This window comes from Euphorbia lathyris, chromosome 4 (genome assembly GCF_963576675.1).
Source record: "Euphorbia lathyris chromosome 4, ddEupLath1.1, whole genome shotgun sequence".
Lineage (NCBI taxonomy): Eukaryota > Viridiplantae > Streptophyta > Magnoliopsida > Malpighiales > Euphorbiaceae > Euphorbia > Euphorbia lathyris.
The window spans coordinates 86,172,180-86,182,091 of record NC_088913.1 but is presented as its reverse complement, the minus strand read 5'-3'; the positions used below and the strand labels follow the sequence as shown (position 1 = coordinate 86,182,091).

Sequence of the window (9,912 nt, the reverse complement as noted above, 5' to 3'; positions counted from 1 at the left end):
TCATTCTGATTAATAAAAGTCAAACTTGTCACGTTAGAAAACTAATCACATCTGTGCCATGTGGCAGCCACGTGGATAACACGTGGCACAACAAAAATTAAATTTTTTTCCCCTTTTCTGCCATCTGGCAGAAATAGGACTGGTTACCTGACATGTCGTTGCATGGCAAGTCTGACTTTTATTTGACTTGGCACGTCGTCATTTCTCTAGTAGTATTTATGACTGGATCTAATGGGAGTGACTTTATTGACACAAAACTAAACATTAGTGACTTTATTGGCACAAAAAAAACTTTAGTGACCACCAACTCACAAACCCTAAACTTTAGTGACCATGTGTGGATTTGACCTGTAAAAATGTCAATGCCATGAGTTTTGGTATAGTTGGTCGTACTATAAATGACCAAGGCAGATCAAACTTTTATTTTTAAAATGAAGAAAAAAAGAAGAAAATTTTGGGATTGTAATGAAGAAGTTTAAACCCTGACCTTAACATTACAAGGTAGATACTTAATTTCTCTGGTGACTGAAAGTAACCAAAAGAGGTTGTTTGGGCAGTCATCTGAATGTGTGGAATAAAGAACTTAGGTTGTTGATAATTTTTATATATATTACATACCTGTTTTGTTTTCCTTTTTATAGCTCTTTTTTATTCTTTTTTTCCGGAACAGTAGATATAGGAGTGTTTGTTTTAGAAGGAAAATTAGCTAACATCTACTAGCTACCAGCATTAACAAACAACTAACAACAGCAAATAGGACTTTTCATTTCAATAAATAAAATCACTGAATTTCACATTTGATTGCAATAAAATCACCCCCAATTTGTGTACAAAAAGCCTCAGAAATTTTTATGTGGCAGAAGACAGTTGATCATATGCCAACTAAATGCTAAGCTGAACAATGATTTTATTTTATTTTTAAAATTGTGTCTTAAGGTGTGCCACGTGGCACCTAAGTGGCCGCCACATTTCTTCCACGCTAGCCATAAAAGTCAGACATTTTGGCATGATGCTTAGTTGGCATATAGTTAAATGTTTTTTTTTGTGCATGTCAACATCCAAGTGAGTTTTCGTGCACAATTTGGCCTGAATGACTTTATTAAAATCAAATGTAAATTTCAATGATTTTTATTAAAAAAAAATTGAAGTTCAGTGAACTTTATATAAACAGAACCCAAACGTCAATGGCAGTCAATGCATTTTACCCTTGCCTCTAGGGGTTAGAGAGCAACAATTTCTTTGGTTTAAAAACCGAACATAAAATTCGGTTTTGAAGAAGGACTAGGCAGTTTTAATTTCTATGTGCAAAAGGCCACAAGATCCATAGGAATATCCATTAAAAGCAAAGGCATTTTCAATACTCAAATCCATAGCTATATTCAAACAACTTCAACTGAGGTTATGAAGGCCTATAAATATTGTGATAAATGAGACACTTACGTCGAGCCAACCTCGGTCCCATAACCATACTTGTGGTATTTGTTATGTAATCCATTTGGATATTGATAAGGATTAGAAATAGATGGGAGAAAGAAATGGTGAAGGTTTTAATCCTAAAGTAACAAAGGTAGAAGCATGCAAAGCTTCAGTGAAAAATTCTCCAAATTGTACAGATTAGAAATAGATAGAGAAAGAATATCGGTGACGAGAGGCCTCCTTTGTGGCAAGCAAACTTTATTCACACTTCCGTTTCCAGTTTCTAAGAAAAATCACATTTTCATGCTAAATCAGAACTAGATGGAGTTCACTACAAGGTAAAAAATTGGTAGTTTCTTTTTTTTTCTTTTTTTTTTTTTATTTCGAAGATGCAGTACTAGCATAAAGTACTTTGTGTTTTTTTTTTCCCCTCATACTAGTAATTTAAGATTATCTGATGTTCCTTTTTTGCTTATGAAAGGAATACTATGAATGTTATTTAAAAGACATATCATACATGCTCATCATTGTCAAAAAAAAAAAAAAAAAACTCATACATGCTCATCTCAGTTTAACTTAATCTCAAATGTTATATCATGATTTATGATCCCAACTATAACAAAATTTATTAACATATGATTCCATGAATTCCCATGAACAAGGAATTGATATTATCTTTTCTTTCAGGTAGGTAATGTGAAAAGAGGCACCATCTATCAAAGAATATACCTATTAACTATGATATGCAGATATATGTGCACTTCCTTGGACAAATTTATCCTTTAGGTTTAGGCAAACAAAACAATTGTTCTGGTAGAATCTAGATCCTAATTTTCCACGATTTATCCAAACAATAACTAGCAATAGCAAAATAAAGGAAAAAGTACTTCACAGAATTAATTTACCTCTGGCGCGGTCATCAACTTCCAAAGCTATATCGGAAAACACCTCTCGCAACAAGTTCCGTCTCTGACATGCAGAAGCTAGCGCCTGCAACAAATTTCAAATTCTCAATACACGGCATAGAGCACTAACATACTCTAGGATAAAATTGGAACAATTTGGAAATCGGAATGAATCAATGGATAAATCCAACAAACAGCATTTTTCGAATAATATTAATGATCTACCCTGTTTGTTTCTCCCATCCGATTAAGAAAAATGATACTTAACCTCATGCACTTAAGCATTTTCCTTCAAGGTCACAGAAACAAAATCAATGTTAAAAAATTAACAGCACATTGTTTTCTCGAGAAACAACCGGCGAATGAAGACGGAAAGATAGAGCACCCGTGCAACATAGAAAGAAAGGAAGTCTAGACTCTGTTGCTAATCATGTTTATCGAACTACACTCAAAAGTATAGAAAAAGCATCTTTGAGAACTCTGATACATAGCATTTTATTCATACAATTCAAAACTATAAACTCTAGTATCTGCATCTATTAAAACGAATCTTCAATACTCTATATTCACACAGCAATAACCCAACCAGTTCTGAAATTCAACTTTCATAAATCCTCAATCGAAGAAACCATAAATTATCACTGCAATCAATAACTTAAATTAACTAACCTCAACTGAAATAAATAGCACCTGCTCAAGGAGGAGCTGTAGGGGGTAGCGAAACGAAGAAGATTTGAGAGGAAGCGAAGAGAGAGAGAGAGTCGCCTCTGGTCTCCGATGGCTGCTGAACTCTGAACACGGAAAGGAAACTGAAGAAAACTGAAGAGCAGAAGAGAGAAGTAGGGAGGATGCAAAACGGTGCGTTTGATAATTTCAATTGATTTGATAAACGAAATGTTATTTTCATCTCGTGTAACTCTTGCATATTTTTGAGGAAATTTTAAAAAGAAAAAAAAAACTTTATTTTTACAACTTTATTTGAGTTCATATCATTAAGTAAGATACATTACACTTTGCTATTGTTTTTATTATGGCTGTTGAATTTTAGAACCTCATGGACTTTGTATTTACTAACATAAAAATTTCTTTTAACGACGACTCAAATAACGGTGATGAATAATATGAATACATGGCCAAACCCATCAAACCAACCCCTTTGACATAAGAGACATACGCTCAACCCATATAAATACGAAGGCTCATTTAATGATAAAGGGAACCGATTTCCTCTCTCTCACACTATTCTAACTCTTTATCTTTGACAGTGAACTAACTTGACTGTCGGAGTGTATTCAAGGGATCGATCGCTCTCGGCGCAGGTGGCGATCGACAGTAACATAGTAAGACCCAAAATCTCACATCTCATTATTTTGGTACGATGAGCATGGAGTAGCACACGACTTCGTTCATCTTTGATGAGGGCATCTTGCACTCACATGCGGAGCGTGAATCTGGGGCCAAGAAGAAAGGAAGAAACCACACGGAAGGGAGATCACCAGGGCATTCCACGCGGAGCGTGGATCGAACCTTCGGAGAGAACCAGTTCTAGGAGGTCATATAAGCGGGGCGTACTCTTAGGGACGCGGAGCGTGAAGAAGCTACGCGGAGTGTTAGGCATGAATTTGACTACAATTTAACATATTATTTATAATGAATTAAGGGTCTTTTTAGGGTTAAAATACAAGAAAGAAGGTCTTATAAGTGTTTTTGTGCAGATAAGGAAAGACTAAGTCGAACAGTCTGGAAGCAGCCTGTTTCGCACATACCTTGAGGAGTTGAGCCATTCTTTGATCCAACGGTCTAACGCTGGAACTTCTGATGACGGACAACGATAGGACAGAAGGTAGGTGCGGCAGGAGCAGCAGGCAGAAAGGCGGATAAGAGCAGTTCAAAAGTAGCAAGATGACATAAAAGTTCGACCCTTGAGTGTTCAAGGGTCAAAAGGATCTTAACCACTTTTAGCAGCCTAGGATTTCTGAACAATTTACTTGGTTTTGTAATATTTGCTCGGATACTTTTTGTACCGGGTTGACCTTTTCTTTTCCCTTAAATAGACGTAGTGGGGAAAGGTAAAGGGCATCTTTTGTTGAACTGAAAAACAGACGTTTTTGGTAGAGAGAGAGAGCTCTCGAGGAAGATGACTCCATTGATGGAGTTCTGTAGAATGGAAGCAGACTGTTCACTCGGCAGTATGAGTGAGTAGTCATTTTGAATAGGTTCGGCCAGTTAGGGCCGGTTATGTAAGTTTCCTAATTTCTATTTATGAATGAATGTTGTTAATTTATGAAGTGTTTGATGAAGCTTTCTATTCCATTGCTTATGCATGTATGTTAGTGCTAGATGAATGATAGGGAACTGCTTTCATCTTCACCGAACTTTTCATCAAACATCCAACCCCAAAGCAGAGTTGTTAGGTGGTTGTATCAAGGGTTTTCTTTATTGAAATGTTGTTTCAGTCGTAATGCAAGAAAGAACCAACCTTAGGGACGCTTATGGTTGTAGTAAGTCTTACAATCTTAAGAACACACGAGAGTTGACTTAAGTGAGCATTAAAGCAGAGACCTTGACTTCACTTTGTGTCATTCATGAATAAATAGGGTGTTTAGGGACTTAGTGTAACCTATTCCGCTGTGTCTGGCCTGTTCTACCTTTTTATCATTATCAAGTAATCGTTTTTATAAGCTAAATCATTGATTCTGTCACTTATTCACGATATCTCTCACTATAAAGAATTCACACACCACGAACACCCTGTTCTGCAACGTTTTTCTAGTAAAATTTGGTCATCAATCCCCGTGGAGACGATACTCAACTTATCACTTTATTACTTGTATCTAGTGCACTTGCTAGAGTCTGTTCGGAGGACAATAAGTTTTTGGCGCCGTTGCCGAGGATTGAAAGCAACAAAATTTATCTGAAAATTTCTGTGAAACAAGGTGTTTTTAATCTGTTTGCTAAATAGTGCAGCCAGAAGGAGTTATCCATTTGTTTATACGCAGAGCTGGACCTCCATTTTTTCCTATCGATCTCGAATTAGAGAGAACGTGTAGACGAAACCGAGCGGGAGCCCGACGTGCAAGACAAAGAGAGCGACAAAGAGAAAGAAGGATGGCTGGAAGAGTACCACCTGAACAACCAGTCCAACCTAATCAGGAGGAAGAAGGAGAGAATAACAATCCTCCAGTTATGAGGATCAGAGACTATTCGAGGCCGACCACGGAAGGACACTCATCGTGCATTGTGTTGCCTAACGAAGGAAACAACATGTTTGAAGTGAAAGCATCTATGATACAAATGTTGCAGGCAGCAGTACAATTCAATGGATACCAGTCAGAAGATCCAAACGGGCATATCTAGGAGTTCATCACACTGTGCAACACTTTCATATCAAACCGAGGAGTTTCCGATGATGTGATCAGGCTAAAGCTGTTTCCTTTTTCTCTCAAAGACAAAGCAAGGAACTGGTTGAAGAACTTACAGCTAGGAACAATCACCACTTGGGAAGAAATGGCCAACGCTTTTCTGATGAAATATTTTCCACCTAGACAGGCAATTAAACTCAAAAATGAGGTATCCCATTTCGTGCAGGAAGAAGATGAATCCTTAGCCGAGGCATGGGAAAGGTACAAGGAATTATTATGAAGGGTACCAAATCATGGCATCCCCATGTGGATGCAAGTGCAGAATTTTTACAATGGAGTCACCAACATTTATAAAATCCAGATAGAATCCATTGCCAATGGTAATCCTGAAGATCTTGAGCCACAAGCCTTGTACAACCTTATTGAGAGAGTCGTGAGCACGAGCTATAACTGGCACTCCGCCAGGAGTGAAGGAAAAAGAGCAGGGAATGATGATGTTGTGTCGAAACTAACCACCCAGGTGGAACAGCTTGCAAAGCAGCTCAGCAAGATTAATGTATCATCCATTCACAGCGAACCACCGTTCAATGACATTTGTGATTTTTGTGGAGGACCTCATTTCAACATAAATTGTCCCGGAGTCAAACAAGGGAAGGGTGAACAGGAGCAATGTGATTATGCTGGATATAATCAAAGAAACCCACCAAACCCATACTCAAATACCTATAACCCAGCCACAAGAAATCATCCGAACTTCGGATGGACAAGGCAGCCTAATCAAGAACAACCAAGGTATCAGCAGCAACAAGGAGGACAGTATCAGAGGCAACCTCAACAACACTACAAACAGCCTGTTCCACCAAAGGAAGATATAGAACCGGACATGAAGACCATGATGATGCAATTCATGAAGCAGACGCAAGCGTCAATTAAAAATCTGGAGACTCAAGTCCATCAACTAGCTGCATCTACGTCCAAAGGAAAAGGGATAATGCCAAGTAATACCGAACCAAACCCCAAAGGAGATGTCATGGCAATCACTTTGATATCTGGTAAGCAAACTCAACCAACTTTTTCTACTGATGAAAACGCTGAGTGTGCAGGCACCTCTCAAAATGCTAAAGATTAGGAGAAACAAACTGTTCCTAGTCAAGAAGAACCCGTCGGGATAGAATTAACCATTGATCAAGACCAGGAGGAACAAGGAAAGAGGTACAAACCACCTCACCCATATGTTCCACATGTACCTTATCCGACGAGGTTGATAAACAAGAAGCTTGAAGAGCAAAATTCTAAGGTGCTAGACACCTTAAGGAAGTTGCATATCAACATTCCCTTCGTGGAAGCACTTGCCCAGATGCCGACATATGCAAAATTCTTAAAAGATATCTTGTCAAACAAGAAAAAGCTGGAAAACATCTCGATGATCCAACTAAACAGGGACTGTTCTTCAATACTCCAGAACAAGCAGCAGCTTCCGAAAAAGCTGAAGGATCCAGGGAGTTTTTCTATTCCCTGTTCAATTGGCAAGTTAAATATTGAAAATGCACTATGTGACCTAGGAGCTAGCATAAACCTTATGCCATATTCTGTGTATGCTAAGCTAGGACTAGGAGAACCACAACCAACCAGAATGTCCATTCAGCTGGCTGACCGGTCGGTATGTTACCCTAGGGGAGTAGTGGAAGATGTCTTGGTCAAAGTAGGAAAATTCATATTGCTGGTTGATTTCATCATAATGGATATTGATGAGGACCTGCATGTTCCTATTATCTTGGGTAGACCGTTCTTAGCAACGGGTAAAGCATTGATAGATGTGGGAGAGGGACAACTATTTTTAAGAATTAATGGGGAGGAAATCATTTTCAAAATGAATGAGGCTATGAGACGAGCTAACACTAGTGATGACACATGTTGTTTCTTAGATGATTTCCAAAGTCTTTCCACTTTGCAGGAACAGGGACAGGACACTCTAGAGGCTCTCTTAGGAGAAGAGGTGAATTTATGTGAAGGAACATGATGTTCCATTGAGACCAACTTGCCTACACCTCTTCTAGATCCTACTGTTCCCACTCATCAAGAACCACCTGAAATACCCACTGTGCCATTGACTAAACCAGAACTAAAACCATTACCATCACACCTAGAGTATGCGTTTCTGGAACCACCTAGCGGAAGCCCGGTGATTATATCTTCAAAGCTAACCCCTGATCAGAAAGCTCAACTCATGGAGGTACTGCGAAGGAACAAGGATGCGATTGCATGGAAAATTGATGATATCAAGGGTATTAGCCCAACAGTCCGCGTTCATAGAATTCTGATGGAGAAGGATCACAAGCCGTCTATCCAGCCACAGCGCAGACTGAACCCCCACATGAAGGAGGTTGTGCGAAAAGAGGTGATCAAGCTGTTGGATGCAGGAATCATTTACCCCATTTCCGATAGTGTATGGACGAGCCCTGTTCATGTTGTGCCAAAGAAGGGAGGAACCACAGTGGTTCTCAATGAGAAAAATGAGTTGGTCCCCACGAGAACTATAACAGGATGGCGAGTTTGTATGGACTACCGGAAGCTCAATGAGGCCACAAGGAAGGATCATTTCCCTTTACCCTTCATTGATCAGATGCTAGAATGTTTAGCAGGGTATGCATTTTATTGTTTCATTGACGGGTACTCGGGGTACAATCAAATTGCAATCCACAGTGAAGATCAAGAGAAGACAACTTTCACATGCCCTTACGGGACATATGCCTACAGGCGCATACCATTTGGATTATGCAATGCCCCAACTACGTTTCAAAGATGCATGATGTCTATATTTCATGATATGGTGGAATGGACTGTGGAAATATTCATGGATGATTTCTCTGTCTATGGAAATTCCTTTGGGAGCTGTCTGAATAACCTTGAGGTTGTGCTAGTGCGATGTAAGGAGACCCATTTAGTCTTAAATTGGGAGAAATGTCACTTTATAGTTACTGGCGGAATCGTTCTCGGGCATCAAATCTCTGAAAAGGGGATGGAAGTGGACAAAGCCAAGGTGGAGGTGATTGAGAAACTTACTGTGCCAACTAATGTCAAGGATGTGAGAAGTTTCCTCGGGCACGCAGGGTTCTACCGAAGGTTTATCAAAGATTTCTCAAAGATCGCGTTGCCTTTGTCTGCCTTGCTACATAAAAATGCGGAATTCTCATTTGATACAAGCCATCTAGAGGCATTTGAACTTTTAAAAGGCAAGATGATCAACTCACCGATACTGGCAGGACCCAACTGGGAACAGCCGTTTGAGATGATGTGTGATGCTAACGATACTTGTGTGGGCGTTGTTCTTGGGCAAAGGATTGAGAAAAAATTCCGGCCCATTTATTATACAAGCAAAAAATTAACCGAGACTCAACATAACTACACCACTATAAAGAATGAGCTTCTCGCAGTAGTATATGCTTTTGACAAATTCCGTCCCTACTTGGTTTTGTCAAAAGTCATTGTCTACACAGACCATACTGTGTTATGCTACCTGTTCGCAAAGAAAGATGCAAAGCCAAGGCTGATACGGTGGTTACTCTTACTTCAAGAGTTTGATCTCGAGATAAAAGACAAGAAGGGAACCGAAAATGTAGCCGCCGATCATTTGTCCAGAATTTCTCATCCGAGCAGTAAGGAACATTCAGAAATTATCGAAATCTTTCTAGATGAGCGTCTGTATACTATACAGCCTGCTTCATGGTTTGCTGATATTGCAAATTTCCTTGCTAGTTCACTTAAACCTCATAACTTGTCCACTAACCAAAGGAAGAAGTTTTATTCAAAGATCAAATATTACTTTTGGGAGGAACCCTATCTTTTCAGGTTGTGCGCCGATCAAATCATTCGCAGGTGCATCTCTCAAGAGGAAAGGACAGGCTGTTTTGAGCCATTGTCACGATAGAGAAGCAGGAGGACATCATAGCGCAAGCAGAACTGCAGCCAAAGTACTTCAATCAGGTTTTTTCTGGCCGACCATTTTCAAGGATGCCAATGAGTTTGTACGCACTTGTAATGAGTGCCAACGAACAGGCAATATTTCTGCTCGAAATGCCATACCTCTCAATAACATTGTTGTTTGTGAAATATTTGATATATGGGGCACAGACTTCATGGGACCATTCCCTACATCTTTTGGGCATAAATACATCTTAGTTGCAGTAGACTATGTGAGCAAGTGGGTTAAGGCAATTGCTAGTCCCACC

At 39.3% G+C, this 9,912-nt stretch overlaps 1 non-coding gene across 1 annotated transcript; it reads right to left on the bottom strand.

The window, feature by feature from the left end:
• Positions 1–5,876: 5,876 nt before the first annotated feature.
• LOC136228110 (small nucleolar RNA R71) lies at positions 5,877–5,983 on the bottom strand. Its single transcript, XR_010688444.1, has one exon. It is a non-coding gene; the product is annotated as a small nucleolar RNA R71 (small nucleolar RNA).
• Between the last annotated feature and the right edge of the window lie 3,929 nt (positions 5,984–9,912).